Raw genomic sequence first — 19870 nt, 5'->3', positions numbered from 1 at the left:
CTGCCATCTGATCCACCAATTAGGTTAGCAGATCAGCGAGCGAGGCCGAATTAATCGACAACTAGACGCACAGACACACTGTATATGGCAACTCAGTTCTGCGGAAGCCCGTAGTTTTCATTGTAGCTTCGTGCTACGGTCGGGTGAATGACAGTTCTTCCATTTCATAAAAGACAGATGTAAAAACGATGCGTATCACGCCTGTCCGATAAAGTACAAGAAGACTAATCGCGAAAACAAAAATAAGTTCTTGTTATCACTATTAGATGTGGTGTGATAGTGATAACTGCGCTACAATATTGTCACGTGTACAGTGACGGTGAAGAAAGCAGCAAAGCGGACTACGGGCGAATCCCCGTAGTCCCATTTCGCGTTATGGGCACCGGCTGTAGACGTCGCCCGCTTCTCCACAGCGGTTGCAGAGTGGGCGGTGGTCGGGATCACGCCAGACGTCTGTCTTCCTTGGGTAGTTGCGCTGGACGACGGGTGGGCGAGCTGGAGGTGGCAGATGACGGAAATGCGTCGTTAAGGCGCCCTGGCAAGGGCGCGGAGGGTTACTTTGACGACGGGTGACGGCGGTGTAGGTCGTCGCTTCAGGCTGGGCATTCGGCAATTCCGGCTGCCAAAGCAAAACTGCAGCAAAGAAAGCAGCAAAACTGCGAATGGCGAAACTAAGTGTTTTAGTTGGTGAACGTGTGCCCCTCAAGAACAGGCTACACTCAAAGCGCAACGATAGCGGCGAACACAGTCGGCGATCGGTCGAAAATCTGATGATCTGATCTGCCGGTCAAGCGCATCGGTTTTTTATGCACGAGTCATCGAAGGTTCCAGATTGATCGGTGGTATCCGCGTGTCTTCCAGAAAGTTCTACACAATTCGCGCCACACATGCAATCAGAGTACACAAGCTTCTGTGACAACAGAACCATCGGTAACATTCGAGAAACTTCCGGTGCATGCGGGCGCGTCCCGCACTGAGCGATAACATTTCTTATATGGTGAAAAGCGCTCACCCGCAAAAGATGAACAAGTGCACGTGTCAATATTCTCGCAGCCATGTTTAATTTAAACAATCCAGCGGGGCTATCCGAGTTTTGTTCCTTTTTTCAAGTTTGCTGGCATTCTCTTAGTATAAACATGTACCAACTAGTCAAACAAGCCACTCTTATGCTATCCAACTTCGTTTTGTATGGAGGGATCGCATAGGAATTCAAATATATTGTACAACCATTGGTACGTCTACATTTCTCGGATGTGAACGAATGCGAACATGGATGGATGGATACAACTTTCTTGTAGGTCCGGCAAGGTTTAACGCGACCCGGGCTCAGGTCTCCCACGGGGGAACGTCAAGGCCCTGCCTCAACGCCGCCTCACGGGCTTGCTGGACTGCCCACGTCTGGATTCCGAGGTCTGAGCTGCGCAGAGCGGCTGCCCACCTCGACGACAGGGTCTCCGGAGCAACTGCCATCCTTCCTTTAACTACATTGCACTCCCACAGCATGTATTTGAGTGTTGCTGGTCCTTCCTGGCACAATTTGCACGTGTCGTCCTGATGCTTATCTGGGAAGATACGTTACAGAAGGAATGGATTAGGGAAAGTATTCGTCTGGAGTTGTCTCCAGGCGGCGGCCTGCCTCCTGTTCAGTTTGGGACTCGGCGGTGGGTATATCCTTCTGGAGTTTAGATATGCACTGGTCATGTCGTTGTATCTGGTGAGCTTGTCCCGTTTTGCGCGAGAAGCGTTCACTATCGTGCGAGAGGCGTTGCCCTGTTCGGCGCGGCGGGTCATGTCTCGCGCCGTCCGGTGCACCGTCTCGCTTAGGTTCGGGAGCGCGTCGTCTTCCTTGGTGACGTGCGCGGGGAACCATATGATCCTCGAGCTCGCGGTTTTGGATGTGCCCGCTTTGGCCAGAATCGACAGGGCTTCTTTGGAAATTCGACCTTTGGCGTAATTCTTTACTGCCGTTTGCAAGTCGCTTAGTACGACTTCGCATTCCTGTTATGTGAGGGCCAGGGCAATCGCTACTTCCTCCGCTATTTCCGAGCGTTTGGTGTATACACTGTATGTGGTTCTGATTTTGGGCTCTGTTTCTATTACTGCGGCGGTGTATTTTTGGCCGTTCGGATATTCGGCTGCGTCGACAAAGCGCGCGTTTCTCTCCCTGCAGAATGAACGGAGCAGAGCCTTGGCTCTTGCCTTTCTTCTACCTCGGTTGTAATAGGGGTGCACGTTTCTTGGGATGTTTGCCCCCGTAATGGTGTCTGATTTTGTTGGGGATTTACATTTTCTGGCCGTGCTGGTTGCGGTACGTTATCGAGCGTGTTCATAATGTACCGTCCGGTCGTGGTGGTCGACAGGCGTTCGAGCTACGAGATGCATTGTAGGATCCAGGATCCCGAAGTTCGTCAAACGAGGCTCGACACCAGTACCCTGCAGGTTCTTTCAGCGTTCCTCATGGCCAGCGAATTGATTTCACCGGCCATTCCAAACTTCCGGGGCGAAGACGAGCTGTTAGATACGGGACCATTTCCTGAGCCTACTTCGAGTTCACCAGACCACATCGAATCGCGCCACAGCTAATTAAGGAGCGCAGAAGTGCGTATACCACATTCCCGAGGCGCGGCACGTGCAAACGAGTTGGCGTCCCCCACCTCGTATGCCGCATCTGGAGCTATTCACTGCTTGACTCTTCCTGAAAGTGTAGCGAGAGCCTGGTACTGTTCCAGGTAAAGTGGGTCCCGAAGCAAGACGGCTGTAATGCACCGTGAAACCCTGGCAGCGTCGCCCCCTTCCGCCAATTTGTGATAGCGCTTGCAAGTCAGCAAGGCAATACCGCAGGGAGAAAGCCCTGGGACAATTGGGGCCCAAGGAGCGACCCTCTCCGCCTTGGTGACGGAAGTCGCAGACCGCGACGGCAGGACCGCAGAGAGAAGTAAGCGCTCGGACAATTGGGGACCAAGGAGCGACCCTCTCCGCAGGGTGTGACACAATCGCACGGGCGCCTGCCATTGGCCGAAAATGACAACACCTGAGTGGGCTCGCCGATTGGCCTAACGTGACGTGTCTTCGAGACATCGAAGGGCTTAAAAGACACATACCGGGAGCATTCCTAGAGCATTCCTTCATTGATCCCTTTCGAGCTTCTTGCCACGGGCCGCAGCGTCCGAGTTGCTGCCGGCCCGTAATGACTCTATGACTGTTAATTTCTTGGTCGTCTCAATGTAAATAATGTAAATAAACCTCCAAGTTTTCATCCCAAAGTCCTCCTCAACTCTTACATCTGCAAGAACACCAATGGAACCAAATAGGCATCACATTTCGCTTTCTTCTCCTAGTTTTTTTATTGAGTCACTTACTTTTTTTTTAGAATATTGCAGACAAAGGTTCGAGCTCTACCACCTCTTATCGCTTGTCACAACACGACACGATGCCAGAACGATTCTATATTTTTGTTTATCACACTGATAATATAAAGTGCTATACATTTTGCTGAGGCTCCCATAGCACATCTTCTTTTAAGAAAAAAAAAAAGACAAACAAACAACAAATAAGAAACATAAAAGCAATGTTTGATTAACAAGAGGAAACGCGAAGAAAACGCGAAATACAGTAACCGCCGCTGTATCCATACCGTAGCCTTCTTATTATTCTTGGGACTGAAACAGGTCACGAAATGTTTAACCTTTCATATAAACGTTTAAGCTCTCATATCTTAGGTAAAATCTGCACCAAGTATGCGCTTTACACATGCCATGCCATCCACCTTTCAAGCCTTTTCTTAAGCAGTTTATACGATGTGCGTATACGGCCGAGTCTTTCGAGCATGTCTCGAGGTTCGCAATTCGTACCCGCTTTCGTGCCGCGGTTGTAATCGCCGCGTCAGCTCTCGCGACCGTCCCTCACGCGTGCACAGTTTTGCCTTCATTTTGGCCGGTCTCCTCGAATTCCCTCTGGGCTGCACTTAGGAGGCAGTGTCATCGCTCGTTTCACCTCCGCTCCCCCACCACCTTCGCTCACACTGCCTTGCCTCAAACAACCCTGCACCATGCTATGTCACTTCTGCAGAATGCACCGGTGCACTCCCTTCCTGGTAGAGAAGTCGGCTGCACCTTTCCGCCCGTCTTGCGTCAAGAACAGGACATGCCTACAACAAACCGAAAACAACAACAACAGCAACAAAACTAAGAAATAAAAGACCACACAGGACTCCCCGCTTTCAAGACCAATGAACCCATTTCTTCTTGTGTTGTGGAGGGGAGCGTGGGGCAGTGACACGTCGTTTCCGTGGCACGACGACGGGAGAGCAAGGTTTCGCCTATCCCCTTCCTTGGCACGGGAAACAAGCGTCCCCCATTTCGCGTACCCCCGAAGGAAACATGCGCACGGCACCAAAAACGGCGTTGCCCGACGCTATTTGACGCAAGTCATTTTACTGTTTACGTGCTTTAAGATGGAAAGAAAGAGGAAAGAGAAATCTGCACGCTGTGCCAATCGACCCATTTGGACGAGGCCACCGTTTTCTCAGCGCTGGAAAGTCGGCTGTCTCTACAGGAAGCGAAAGGAAGGAGGCGTACAGAGAGGGAGGGAGGGAGGGTAAAGCTAGGGGAACGACGGGATGAGAACGGGAGATGCGGAAGGGAAAGCAAAGCCAGAAGACGGCGAGCTGGCTTGAGGCGGGCCCGAGGATGGCGTCTTGTGTTTGCACTTCTCCTCAACGTCGGTGGTTTGGTGGGCGCTACACTGCTGTCGCGAAGGGGGGTGGGGGAAGGTGCGTGTGAAGGAGAGAGCGAAGCCGCGTAAGTGGAGTTTGCCTACCGGCTCAGAGACCAGGAACAACAGACTCTAAAGCTGGACGGCGAAGCCCTTGGAACGCACGCGGCAGCCAAGGGAGCTGCAGGCATGGGCTAAACTCTTTTACAGGCACACACGCACGCACGAACGCACGCGTACACACAGACAGGCAGGCAGGCAGGCAGGCGGGCAGGCGGGCAGGTAAGCAGGCGGGCGGGCGGGCTGGCGGGCGGGCGGGCAGGCAAGCAAGCGAGCAAGCAAGCTAGCAAGCAAGCAAGCAAGCAAGCATATCCCCGCACGCACGCACGCACGCACGCACGCACGCACGCACGCACGCACGCACGCACGCACGCACGCAACAGACAGACAGACCGTACCGAGCGAGCGGGTGGCCGGGCCGGCCAACCGACCGACCGATCTTTCTAGACGAAACACTTTTACTCTCACGTCACACTCACACAATTTTCGACCACCTTTCGCATCCCATTTCAAAGTGCCGTAAGGTATTCTTGGCGCTAGGGGCTGTTCTTGCTGCCAAGCTATTCTGCAGCACTTTTGTGGACTTCTTTTGCATTTGTTCCTGCACAATACTGAGTGCCCGTAACCGTCTGCCAGCGTAGCACATGCAGAGGGCTCGCTGTGAAGCTACTGTTCCTTACTCAGTTTGCGACAAAGATATAAGACTGCGTCTGGAGAAGAGTCTTTGTCAAAAACCCTTTCCCGATTGCAGGACATAAGAACGCACCCATTTTCTATGTAGTGGTTTGAATTCCACATGACTGCGCGGCAGGCGGGCCATTGTTTTTTCAGTTAGCTTCTCTTTTTCTGACAATTCTCACGCATGAAATGAGAAACAGTGATCCTTGATTTATAAGCGATAGCTACTTTTTTAATATTATAATGTTTCGGCATCAACTAAAAAAGAAACAAGAAAGTCACGCGCTCCGAAGAATCGTTCTCGACGACGTTTTGGACATTCCAGGCTGCGGTGACCAACTTATTGCAAGCTTTGCTATGACAACACACAAATACACTGTTAGAAAGAAAAATGTTTACGCTGGAGGAAAGGAAGAGAAACAGTGACATTGCACATACTATAAAGAAAACTGCGACGACCAAGAAAATCTTGGACCGAGCAATGCAATAGGACAAACTTGCGATAGAAAAAAAGAGCTAAAAAAAAAAAGAAGAGGAGTCGAATACTGATCCGACGACGGCGTGCTTGTGCCAAAGAATTTGGCTGTAAAGAAATGCCGATGATGGGAGGAAACGCTCGAAGCGCAAAGTGCTTTAGTTGGCGAAATCGGTCGGTTGAAAGGCCCGGTACTGGCATTTGACATCTGGATTCTACTTTTTATGTTTGCGCTGCGCGTCAGCGCAGAAGCCAGGCTCGCTCTTGCGTGGGCGTGGAATGCCCAAATCACAGTGTTGGCAAACGCCGCATCTTTGAGTTTCTGGTCCAGGCTCGATATTTAATTTCCACTCGTAAGGACCGTAGACGGCAGTGCGTGGGAAATGTAGTAGTGTGTCCAGGAAGGCCATAATTAATAAAAACAAATAAAACAAGCAAGCAAGCAAGCCAACAAACAAACGAAAACAAACAAAAAAGCAAACCAATATAGTAATAAAGAGAAAAAAAAGCAATAGCTAAATACATCATACCCATGGAAACAGCTCACAAAGGCAAACAAGTCAGAAAGAAAGAATGCAAGTAAACAAACGAATATAGAATAAACGGGTAAATGGAGAGGGACAAGGCTAGGACGTGGATTTCGGTTGGTAGTGAGCGCAACGTGGATTTACCCGATTCACTCGGGGGTGCTTGGTTTTGTGTACGCAGAAACCAACATTAACCGCCGTGGTTACTTAGTGGCTATGTTGTCGGGCTGCTAAGCACGAGGTCGCAGGATCGAATCCCGGCCACAGCGGTGGCATTTAGATGGGGGCGAAATGCGAAAACACCTGTGTACTTAGGTTCAGGTGTACGTCAAAGAACCCCAGGTGGTCGAAATATCTGGAGCCCCCCACTACGGCCTGCCTCATAATGAGAAAGTGGTTTTGGCACCTAAAACCCCCCAATTTAAAACACCATCATCCTCATGGACAGTGCAGTAGCCAAAGGTTTGCCGAACGCCCTTATTGTCAACTGTTATTCGGGCGATGGGCGCTAGTATAGAAAACATATGAGTGGTACGTGTTTGATCAGAGAGCTACGCTAAATAAATATAAAACAAAAAAGAGAGAAAGGTTTAATGATACGATATTTCAGAGAGGTCGGCCTGAGGTACATTCCTCTAGCCAACAACTCTGTTGTTGGGGAAGAAGGAAAGGAAGAGGGAAGACAAAGGCGATAAAACTGTCGCATCTGTCACTAGTCAGGTGCTTCTGACTCAAGTATATTATACATCGGTAATTTGGCTTTATGCACTGAATATATATATATATATATATATATATATATATATATATATATATATATATATATATATATATATATATATATATATATATATATATATATATATATATATATACATATATATATATTTATATATATTGTTGTTGTTGTTTGTAGCCAATCTGCCCTCATTCTAGCGCCAAAATGACAAGCCCATAACCGGGCAAATTGTTCTTAATGCCTGCAGGCAATCTATAAACAGTCAGAAGTTGTTTCAGACAGCCTCGTGGTCAGTACGAAATGAAGCACTGATTCTTTCACTGAACTCGACATTCTTTTCTGCACTGAATCTACATACTTAAACGAGTCCGCACTACTTCCGTGGGTGTCAAAAGCGAATCATTCGTCACCATGTCAGCCAAGCCAATTAACCAGTTCCATCAGTGCGTAACCTGTACGAGGCTCGTCAAGGACTGTTGTTCATATCCATTCTCGACATATTTTACTGCAGAAACTACCAGTCTATAAAGGAGGAAACCGAGTCTCATGTCTGTAGACAATCTTTACATAGTATGCACGTGACGTCACATCCGCTCCAGTCGTCTGCTTCCGCTACCTTCCGCCATCTTGGGGAACCTTATAAACAGGCGCGCGCATAGGCCTATAGGTTCCGCAACATGGCGCTGCCGTAAACAGGAAGTCGCGGAGTATCCTTGAATGACGTACGTGCATACTATGTATATGTGGTCTAAAGTTGGTCAAGATAGCACCGTGATCCCTCCGAAATGGAACATTGAAACCGAACGGACCTGGTCTACACACAGCGATTGCGCACTGGCAACACGCAGTCGGCGCCAGATGCGCATCATTCTTCAAGAGCTAACCACGCCGGCTGGTGCCAGATGCGCATCGTTCCTCAACAGTTAACTACGCCGTCTGGGTCCGCCCGCGCCGGTACTTTATATTACACTCCGCACGCCTTGCTCCGACACCGAAGCCGTTCCTCGCAGATGAAACTACGACAGCCACCCGCGTGTGCTGACGCTGCGATCGAAGCAGAAAGAAAAAAAAAAACAAAAAAAAGCAGCGCTGCGCGCTCACACGGGCTTCGCCGAGAACGATGTTCTTGACAGGCCCCAGCATCTGCCGTCTGTTTCCGAAGGAGCACCGTTCGAAGGCGCGAGAGAGCACTTCTGCCCCGAAGCCGCCTGTCATTGTGCAGCTTGATTGCTTCCCGCGCCGCGCGGAACACGGTTTTCTTCACTCCGCGCGTGTTCATTATTGATACCTTTCTTTCTTTTTTTTTTCTCGATGCCTATGTAGGCGCCTGGAAAGTGCCTGTCAGGGATGCGCCATGTTCATACTATACTCAACGAGCTCGAAGTTCGCGTTAGTTTTCTTATAAGATTAGCTTTTCTTTCTCTCTCTCTTTCTCCTCGGAGAGCGCCAGACCGAGGGTGTCTGGTTTGTTTAACGTATCAGATTTGCGCTAGGCTGCATCCCTTACTATTTTGCTTTCTTGGGCTTCTATAGACTGGTTGTACGTGTCACTCTAACGCCTACTTGCTGCGCTTTTCCAGGGACACTGCTAGAGCTGAAGATGCACGATTATGGGCACGTTTCTGACAAAAAAAAAAAGAATTGTTGTCCCGATTATGAAAATAGAAGCCCCGATAGCCTATGGACTAGAGAACTGCACGGGCCTGGGTCTACGCGATAGTCTGGTCCCGGCCCGGCCCGGGCCAAGTAAAGGCAGGTGAAGCCTTCTGACTTTTTGTGCAGGCATACATAACCAGCAGAACCATGTACTCGACACCATATGTCAAACTCGCAGCCACGGACTTAGCCAAATTAAACACCATGATCCGGCGAAGCACAAAGGCAGCCTTGGGCCTTCCGGACCACGCGGCCACCGCAAGGCTAGAGGCCTTAGGCGTGCATAACACGATCGAGGAGCTCTTAGACGCTCACCACACAGCCCAAGTCCGTCGTCTCTCGCTAACCCCGGCTGGCCGCACAGTCCTCCAGAAGCTCAGTCTCGAGGCTATCCCCGAGGTTACAGAGTACGTGACGATTCCGCGAAAGGTTAGGGGGCATATTTATGCCCCACCTCTACCCCGCAACATGGACCCCGAGTTCCGTCAGGGCCGTCGGCAGGCCCGTAGTGAAGCCATTTGGCGACGCTACGGCTCGCAAGATGGAGTGGTCTACACAGACGCAGCCAGACACCCTCGCGGCAACCTCATGACCGCGGTGGTAGCGGATCACAACGGAGGACTATTAGAACATACAGCAATCACGGCTGGCCGAGTGGTGGAAGCGGAGGAAACCGCGATTGCCATGGCCATGCATGCGGAAGCGAATACCGTCATCAGCGACAGCAAGCAGGCCATCGGCAATTTCGTCTGTGGTAGAATTTCCAAACAGGCGTACCATGTCCTCACACGACGCCCCCTAAGCGGCTTGAAAACCCTCGTGTGGACCCCCGCTCACGCGGCTGTGCCCGGCAACGCGTCGGCTCACAGTCTGGCTCGAGATCTCGCGCGCCGAGCCTCGTCCGCGGATGCGGACGGCGTGAATGAGGAGGAGAGACACGAGGAACCCTGCGAGACTTATTATGAAATAGCCCATCGGTATCGCTTGAGGCGTCGCGCGCTCCCACCACCAGCCAAGCAACTCGACAAAACGCAAGCGGTCGCGTTTCGGCGACTTCAGACAAACACATACCCACACCCAAAATACATTAACAAAATCACAGGGGGCAGGGAAAGCGACAAATGTAGGCTCTGTTCAGAAACAGGAACACTCACACACATAATGTGGGAATGCACCTCGCTCCCGTTCTCTCATCCCCCCGTCAGCAGCGAGACTGACTGGACAGCCTGGCTCAGTTCCGGGGACGTCGACCGACAACTTGAACTGGTGGACTGGGCGGAAAAGGCCAAGCAGGCCCAGGGCCTTACTTGAGCCTTAACCCTCAGACACGCCCCTCTTTACCCTTCCCCCTTTCAATAAAGTTTATCACCACCATCCATAGTTCAAAGGCACTCTGCGGGATGCTCAACTGACGATTTGGAAAAATGGCGCCTAATTACCTGAGCAAAAAGATAAGTAGAAACAAATAGTTCTAATTTTCAGGCTTAGTTCTTTTTTTGCAAAAGAAATTTAATTCTACTTTTTACAAACAGCAACATTGTTCTCGAAAAAGACCGTGGCGACCGCATTTCGATGTAGGCGATATGCGAAAACACCCGTGTACTTAGATTTAGATGCACGTTAAAGAACCCCAGGGGGTCCAAATTTCCGTAGTTTCCCACTACGGAGTGCCTCATAATCAGGTCGTGGTTTTGGCCCTTAAAATTCCACAATTTAATTTTTTGTTTTCGAAAAAAGAATGATGCTAAACACAGCTTTTGATGTAGTCTGACTGCTGCCGCTATTGCTGTTGCCCTATGTTATCACTCTTGATACGATTATTTTATTGCAATTGCGTCATTTTACCGTTTTTCATTTATTGCGCGATTGGTGGTTTATGTTTGCAGCACTGTGACAATAGATGGCTTCCACCTTAACCGCATTAGTAATGCTATTCGTGGGCTTTAAATTTATACATGAGAAGTGGTTCGTTGGCACAGGTTGAAAAATTCGGCCCGTGCAATACTCTACTATAGAGTGCCAGGTTTTATTGTGGCAGCAATTACATGCACACTCCAGGCGCATTTTCGCCGTCGGCATCGCCGTGATGCTGTTTACATGACATTTTTTTTTCCCGCTAGAAATGATAGTAGTATGCGTATTGTTTTCCAGTCTCTTCAGCTAGAAGAGTGCGTGAGAGTGTCAGTCTGTTCATGTTGATTTTGACAGACCCACCGTGGTGGGGTAATTGCTCTGGCGTTCCGCTGCGCAGCTTGAGGTCGCGGGATCGAATCCCTGCTCCGGCGGCCGCTTTTGGATGAGAGCCAAATGCATTAACGTCCGCGTATTATGGAAAGACCCTGGTGGTGAAAATTAAACTGGAGTCCTCCACTATGGCGTGCCCCATAATCGTATTGTGCTTAGAGCACGTAAACCAAAATTTCATACTTATTGTTGATAAATGCCTACGATGCCTCTTGAACCTGCTATTTAAAAGAGATTCCATGGCGTTCTGAGAGCGAGTTCTCAATATTACTAACTTTCACACACTGCTTGCATGCTTCCGTTTGAGATTGATCGTGCTCTCTCGGGATATTGTGATTTACCGAACACTACCGGAAGCTTCGAATAAGAAACGAAAATGACGAAAACCTCCTCAAACATCAACCTAGTTTAATCCTTGGAACTCGTGCGTAAACTGACGTCCAAAGAAGGCTTGTTCGCTCACTTACAATGTGGTTTTGTAACGAACAGCCAACTCTATCAGCGAACAACGAACACACACACACACACACACACACACACACACACACACACACACACACACACACACACACACACACACACACACACACACACACACACACACACACACACACACACACACACACACACACACACACACACGCGCACACACGCACACACGCACACACGCACGCACGCACACGCACACACATACATACATACATACATACGTACGTACATACATACATACATACATACATACATACATACATACATACATACATATATATATATATATATATATATATATATATATATATATATATATATATATATATATATATATATATATATACGCAATTTGTTTGCTTTCGTCGGTGTACACTTTTTTGCTTCCAAAAAGGACTCGTCATTACAGTCAAAACTTGATATATCGAAACCCAATTTTACGAAGTTCCCAATCTAACAAAGAAATTTCCATTCCCCGGCAGGTACCCATATGGTACCCAATTAACCAAACTAACTTGCACCAAACCACATTTAACAAAGTTTTTCCTGAAATACATCATTAAAAACGGCAGTGATTTCTTGCTAGTTTTCTCCGATCGTGCGCTCTAACGCTGTCGCGTTAAAGCACCTAGACGCCCTAGTAACGGCCCCGGCTGTATTTTGACGAGGCAGCACGCCACACCCATGCATGAAACAATCGACTCAGAAATCGGTAGCGCTCTTACGTACCAGATGGCGCTAGGGGCGGCGGTAGCATCCCAGCCAGCACTCTTGCAACCATCTTGAAAGGAAAGGATGCCATCATTCGCGCCGCTTCGCCGGGGAACGTGTCCAAGAAAAAGAAAATTTCACACGCGCAGGCATGGGTTCGCGGCAAATACAATGCCATGGTAGCTTTTGGGTGTCGCTACGTTACAACTTTAGATTTCGCAGAACCTAAAATTCTTTTTCTCGATTTTACGAACTTCCCGATTTAAAGAAGTAATTCGAGCGTGGCATCACTTCGTTAAATTGAATTTCAACTGTATTTTCTTTCTGTTGTTTTGCCCTTCATGTCATTTCCACCTGCACATCTGAGTCTGTTGCGGAAAATCCAGCTAGATAAGTTTCTAGCATATTTAGTATAATTAAGCAGACCAATCGCCTTAGGAAAACAAACAAACAAACAAACAAACAAACAAACAAACAAACAAACAAACAAACAAACAAACAAACAAACAAACAAACAAACAAACAAACAAACAAACAAACAAACCAGCAAACACAAACTAACTAACTAACTAACGAGTCCGACATGCATGCTCTCCACTTTCCCGCCTGTCCTTTTTTTACTGTAAAGCGTGCACCTCTGCAATATTACTATACTTGTGGGCGAAACAACTTCCAAGAATTTGCAACAAGGGAGGTAATTGGTGACAACTACCCTGCTGAAATTGATACATCCATATAGGTGGGTGTCTGGAAGACCAAAGATAAAGTGATATAATTTTAGTTGTAGGAAGGCAGAAAGGTCGACTAGGTCTTATGCGCTCTATTCTGCTACTATGCGTTCGGGAAAGCGAAAAAAAAGCGGACGAAAGAGGGATGGAGGATGATAATGGCAAGAATAGAGCCGCGGTGAATGCCGATCGGTAATGCAGCAGCGTAGTTCAGTCGCAGTCTTTATTCCAGTCCTGTGTTGTGCAGAAGTTTTTTTGCGGACCCTACATTTACTGTCGCATATCTAGGGTACGGCGAAATGTGGGAGACCCATTCCCATTCCGAAGATATGGAATTTGCTTACGCAACGGGTGACTCATTCCGGATATTGCGTTACGGCAATTTGAGTTGGTGTGACTTTTTTAGCTGCTCATGGCATTTGTGGGGAACATGACTAGCAGAAATGTCAGGTACACATGCTCTGCATGCAATAATATTGTTTCTTGAACCGATCGAGATCTTTCATAATTATTGGAGCCTTAAAGATAAATCACATTACGTTAGTATTTCGGTGTCATTTTTACAATTAACACTTATATTTATACTCATGTGCTTCGGCATTTGCTTCTCTTAGGACAACTGTATGCACCCAATAGTTATACTGATGTTTCAATGTTAAGTTTATCATGTTTATAATGATAGTTGAATGTACATCGTGTTAGGACTGGTGCTTATAAAACCAATCGATTCCTCACCCTTTTGGTTTTTATTTTCTATTATTCTTTTACTAATTGCTGAATTAGTGGGTTCTTTGTCCAGACACTTTTTGCTGGCACTTTTTTTTATTTATTTATATCTTTAAACGGGAAAAAATAGGCTCCGCCAGAGCCGAACATCCCGAAATCCAAAATTCATTACAACTTTTATGAACAATATTGTTCATGACGGATCAAGTTACTTCTATGATTGCGTTTTGTATTTCACACTCGCTTTTGTGTTGATATTTGATGACTGGCCTGTCGAACGAGAGAGGACGCGACAGCTCCAAGAGGCGCCCACATCTACTCACATACAGTTGGTATAACATTAATAAATAACTAGACCGCAAGTAGCATACGCTAAGGAAAAGGGGCTTAGTTAAGTTACAAAACGTGTGGGAGAACAACTTCTCGGTTTACTCAGCAGACAAACTCAAAGTCCAAAAGAAATTAGATTGTGCCTTCAGCGTGTGAAACCCAACGTAGCCGTTAGATAAAGAAAACGAAGGCAAGTCCCAAAGACATATTATCTTGTGCGAAAGCTGAGGATGCCAAGATGTGTGCTCTGTCTTCAGGCTTATAGCGTTGCATTGCGTAAAGATAGAAGGAAACCCTCGGCAGACTTATGATGTCAAGTTCTCCCCTGCAGTCTTTATTTTTTTTTTCACAGCAGCTTTTCATGTCAAGGGAGCAGTGGAGTCAAAGTACATGACGTTGAATGGAGAAGCACGAAAGACTAAGTTCGTGAGGTTCTGGTTACACGTGTCAGGCACGCCACTGGAAAAACCGCTTTTGGTCGTTGTTCGCTCTGTGATTTCCAACGTGCCACCATGGAAGTTTCTAGCAATATCGTTAGGACAGTCGAAATTTGAGGCCGTTGAAACTCCTCGGAACGAATGTAAAAGACGTGCTACTTTCGCATCATGTTTTTATTATTGCTGTGTGGTTGTTAAAACTAATTCGAGGTAACTTATAACAGCGTGAGCATAACAGGAGGGTGGCCAGAACGTTACTTATTAAAAGAACGCACGCGAATGCCCCAGCTCGAAAACACTACTTTACAATTGCGAGAACAATGCCTACATCAATAAGCAGGAGCTCGCACATGCACAGTATGCACTCAAAGTGTACTATTTACGTTAATGAGCAAGCCCTAGGACTTGCAAACATGCTAAAAGCTTTAGAAGTAAAAGTGAATCCTTGAAAAAGACCTTCAACTACAAACACGCTCGAGACATTGAACGGCAGGCGTAAAGAAGAACGCATGGGCGTGAAAAGGACATAACATAAGCAGATGTGTCCTACCATTAATCAAGAAACTGATTTGCTCGGCTGCAAAGTGGGGAACGTACGAATATTACCTAGCAGGTGTATATATCTTTATACATATCGCTTGGGGTGTCATAGAGAGGGGAAAAAAGAAAAAAAGAAAAGGAAAGCTAATTCCCATGGCGTGAAGAAGTTCCGGACATGGTTTAAACTACTGGAGTGATTGAGCGGTGCCGACGCATTTGCGCGAACTCCACCACTTTAATTAAATGGCAGTATAAATGGATGTTTTCCCTGCCCAATATAAGAATGGATCAATGTAAGTGGTCGGATCACACTAGATCGCACCACACATGGATACTCAATTTAGTGTGCGCATTGATGGCCGGCGCTGCGGCTCAATTAGCAGTGCATCGCACGCGTCATGCGAAGGTTGTGAATTTGGTCCCCAACATCGACAAGTTATTTTTTCGTCCACATTTATTTATCCTTCCTTTTCATTATTTTCACATTGGAATTTCTGTCGGAGCTAATTACCCCTATGTTTCCCTTGGCTTCATTGCCTGCTGGCTTTATGTGGTCTTGCTTACATGCTTGTGACTTGTGCTAGAAAGTGTGCAGTGTTTCTTTTATTATTTTGTTATTTGTTGTTTTCTTCTTATTTTCTCTTTTTTGTGTGTGTCTCGGTAATTTCTAGCACATTGCGCTAGCCGGTCTCTGTAGAGAACTACGTTCCCGTTTAAAAACCAATTTATATATATATTAAATAAATAAATAATAAGATGTTTTAACAAATATTACCAATAACAATTTGTCACAAAACAGCATAAAGAGTCTCGTAGTGAATATTGCTCAAAGGTGCTCTCGGAAATTAGTTTGCGATAAGAATTGTTGCCGCATTTTGAGGAAACGAACTGAGGCCATAAACTGTGCTTTGTTTACAAGAAATGTAAGTGAGTACGAAAGGCGAGAGTCTAAATTTCGCTCCGCTTATGCTACCTTTATTTCTTTTGGATTATCTTTTTTTAAATGTTTCATCTCTTATTTCCAATCATTTTATTAGTTTTTTACCGTCTCATTGCTCACATTCTGTCCTTCAGCTGTAGTTCGAGGTCGAGTTCACAAGCGTAATGAGACTGCAGTGAGTAGCCGCTTAATCATTGATTCCGCAATCAATCAATCAATCAATCAATCAATCAATCAATCAATCAATCAATCAATCAATCAATCAATCAATCAATCAATCAATCAATCAATCAATCAATCAATCAATCAATCAATCAATCCGGATAAAGATGTTCGGGGCCGCCCACTAAAAGGCATAAAACGAATTGACGAGAATCACGGTATGATAAATTTGATCGAACGGACAGAAGCAAAAGCGCAGAGCAATAATACTGGTCACCTTTGCAAAGAAAAAAAAACAAACAAACAAGGAAATGACGTCATACTTCAGCTCGCCCTAACTAATTCACCAAGCAGGAGAATAAGGAAACCTGAGCTAGCAACCACAACAGGGAGGTGGACAGCACGACAGGCTCAATACTTGTACTTAACACAGCAGAAGAAAGAGCAGCATCGGCTATCGCCAAGCCAATGAAACCTTCACCGCAACGATAAAGGCAGTACCGAGGGCGCAGTAAGCTATACAGAGGGCAGAACAGTGGACGGATACATGAAGACACAGCATGACACGGAAAGAAAAATGATGAATTATGAAAGCAACTAGCGTAGTAAAAGCACCTATGTCTCGAATAACACAAACAAAATTTTGATTATCGGGAGAGTTTAGCAATTTGGAAAGGCACTGGTGAACGCTGAGTAAACTTCACCTTGCGCAAAGCAAGAAGCTAGCCAAATTAAAGGTGCTCATGTGTTACCTTATATGCAAGTCCTACTGAAGCTAGGCTTACGAGCTCGAAATAAACTATATCGTAAAAAAAATGACTTGCCATTCTGACCACATTGACATAATCGGGACCTCGGATTTGCCCTTACCTTCTGAAAAATAAAACAAACAAATAATCTGAAGAATTTGTTGTACCAGAGGCTTGTTCTATTGAAAGGACAGCTTGGATTAACGGTAAGATTTATTACTTGTAAAACTTAACTTGAGACTACGTCACGTCTTTTGGAGAAAGAAGCAGGCTGAACTGAGGATTAGGCTAAATAGTATAGCGCACCTACGCGGATGTCGTGAAATATACTAGTTCCATATACGAATTCGCGACGGATCGTTAAGCCACATAACGAACCGTTTCTTTCTTTCTTTCTTTCTTTCTTTCTTTCTTTCTTTCTTTCTTTCTTTCTTTCTTTCTTTCTTTCTTTCTTTCTTGTCGTGCAGTCAATATCGTAATGTGCTTATGCGAGGCTTAGAAAAGAAGCAACGTAAAACTTTGAAAAGGGCTCAATTCTTTCGCCAGAAGAGCTCGTTTACGTGGCGAAAGAATGGCTTTATCGATATGGCAGTGTGCTGGCATCAGTACGTTCGTTCTTAATAATAATTCATGTCCCTGCGTTGTGATGTTAGTATGCAAATAATTGATTTTACGCACTGCGGCTAATTGTTGCTCGATATACGGAGAACCAGCACTGTAAAACTCCCCAATTTAGGCGTTTCTGTATTCGCTTTCAAGTTATACAAATTATTGATAACAATAGCGGTGGTATTGCCTATTTATGATTATTTTTCTCGCTAGAACTTTCGAATTAGTATTCGAAGCACTAAAAAAAGAAAAGATGCACATTGCAAGGCTCGCTAATTTGGGAACGTAAAAGCAAGTCGTTTTCCTGTGCATGCATTTTTGAGTTCAGCATAAACGAGTTCCCACGGGAATGGCACGAAAGCATCTGCTGCCAAGTCTATCCTAGAACCGGAGGATATCTTAGGCCTACTCGAGGGAATTCCGCGCCAGACATCGCCAAAGAACTGCTTTCGCATTTCCCTCGCAGCTGAACCCGTACGCGTTAGGTTCCAGCAACACTGCGCTTACGCTACCGCTTCAGACGGCGCAGTCAGGAATGGCATTTTTTTATATATATTCACGGGCCGCGCTAATCTACCGCACGAACATCTCACCATCAGCCCTTTCAGCTGGGGAAAAGAAAAAAAAAGGCACGAGCAAAACGTACGAAGCGGCGGCAGCGGCGGTTGCCGCCAACAACCAATGCAAGCGCAAAAGTGCTCGTAGTCCAACTCGCTCGAGTCTCGGATCCGCTCTCATTCGCGAGGCCGCCGGCTCGCTTTCCGAAGCTCATTCGATTAGAAAAAAAAAAATGGTGTAAGAGAGAGAGAGAGAGAGAGAGAGTCTACGCTACACTAACCACTCTCAGGCCGAGGAGTCGCGTTGGCGTCGCGGGAGGTTTTCGCATTAGCCGAGCCAAATGGGAACAGAGCCGCGGCGGACGGTCTCTCGTTCCGTCTCCACCTAAACGAATCCACTGCTGATGCAACCCGGCCTTTCTTCCTGCTCCTCCTCCCCATTTTATCTTGCGTCTCACTCTCTTTTAGTACTGTTTTCCACTCGCGAGGGACCATTTTGTTGGCTTCTCGTTCTACGGGTTGCATTCGTCGCGCCGCTTCTCCGGAATGAATGAGCGAAGGCCGGGAGGAAAGGAGCAAATCAAACCCCCACCCGTCTCCCTGCATCCTCCTCGCGCAATAGTCGGGTGCTCGCGCGCGCCTAGCCTTGTCACTTGGTGAGCACACTGCGCCTCTGATGTTTTGCCAGGCGCCAGTGCGATGTTGGGCTACGCGGCAGGAAGGCAGCTCTCGCAAAGACACAGCGGGATAAAAAAAAAAAAATCTCCAGGAAGGCGCGAAGGAGTGCGAGGTGCTCGGAAAGGCAGGGTGGGTCGGGCTGGTTGCGAGCGGAGATGCCTTCCGAAGCTCCCGTGCGCTCGTATTTTGCGCTCTCGCGCATTTCGTGGTGCGCTTACACGCAGTAGCGAGACATGCGCGCGCTCTGCACAGAGAGAGATAGATAGAGAAAAGAAGGGTATCACTTGCAAGAATGCAGACCACAAGCAGGCGCCGCTCAAAGTGTACAAAATTCCACCGCCAGAGCCGCGCGCCGTTCAACAAAAATGTTGCCGGGCGCAATCTGCGTGAGGAGGCCTACATAGTGAGTTACCGCGGAGGCGAGCGCGGGAGCGACGCGATAAGAAATGTAAAGGAGAGACGGAAACGAAGAAACGAATGCAAGGAGGACAAAGGGCGAATGCGTTGAAGACGAAAGTGGAGGAGGAGGACGCAACGAGACGAAACGACGAGAATGAAGTAGGCGAGGGAGCGGACGAGCATAACGGGGACATCTCATTTAAGCGTCGGCTGCGCTCCGCGAAACGTGCATGAGGTAGGCGCGCTTCTTTGTCTCACTCTGCACGGCGGTCCGGCAGCGGGGAGAACGTGCAGCAGCAGCAGCTCGCGTCAACCAAGCGAGGTGCGCTCGGTCTTCTTTCCTTTCGTCCCGAAAGATGTGGCTCTGCCCCGAGGGCTTTCTTTTCCCTACGGGAATCAACTGCCAGTGTCGCAAAAAAAAAAAGCAAATGCATAAATGAAGGAACGATTCGTTTTTGTTTCCTTATTATTGCTCTTCCTTCTGGGCATCGTGCTGTCTTTATGCCTCGCCTGCAGAGTTGAACGCGCGCAGTCAAGCGGCCTCGCGCGCTAGAAGGAGCATTCCCTGTTTGTGCTGTGGCGTGCGCTCGAAATAAATAAGAAAGACGAGAGGTCCCGACCATGACCGCCGCATAAGCGCGAGCTGCAGCGGAAATCCCCCCTCCCCCCCCCTCCCCCCCCCCGCGGACATTCGACCCTTCCCTCCCCCCTCTCCCGTTTACC

The 19870-nt window shown here is 47.4% G+C and overlaps 1 protein-coding gene across 2 annotated transcripts in view; it reads right to left on the bottom strand.

Annotated features, from left to right (window-relative positions):
* LOC126531328 (neuronal acetylcholine receptor subunit alpha-10-like) overlaps positions 1 to 19870 on the bottom strand; it is a 354454-nt gene that overhangs the window by 233828 nt on the left and 100756 nt on the right. Inside the window, exon 2 of one of the 2 annotated variants that reach the window (XM_072288417.1) lies at positions 12311 to 12362. The exons of the other annotated variant lie outside the window; for it this stretch is intronic. The gene's annotated coding sequence lies outside the window, so the exon portion shown is untranslated. The remainder of the gene's footprint in view (positions 1 to 12310; positions 12363 to 19870) is intronic. 2 annotated transcript variants of the gene reach the window in all.

The sequence above is a fragment of the Dermacentor andersoni genome, chromosome 5 (genome assembly GCF_023375885.2).
Source record: "Dermacentor andersoni chromosome 5, qqDerAnde1_hic_scaffold, whole genome shotgun sequence".
NCBI classification, from domain to species: domain Eukaryota; kingdom Metazoa; phylum Arthropoda; class Arachnida; order Ixodida; family Ixodidae; genus Dermacentor; species Dermacentor andersoni.
The sequence above is the reverse complement of the archived record's forward strand: the minus strand, read 5'-3'. Positions and strand labels throughout refer to the sequence as shown.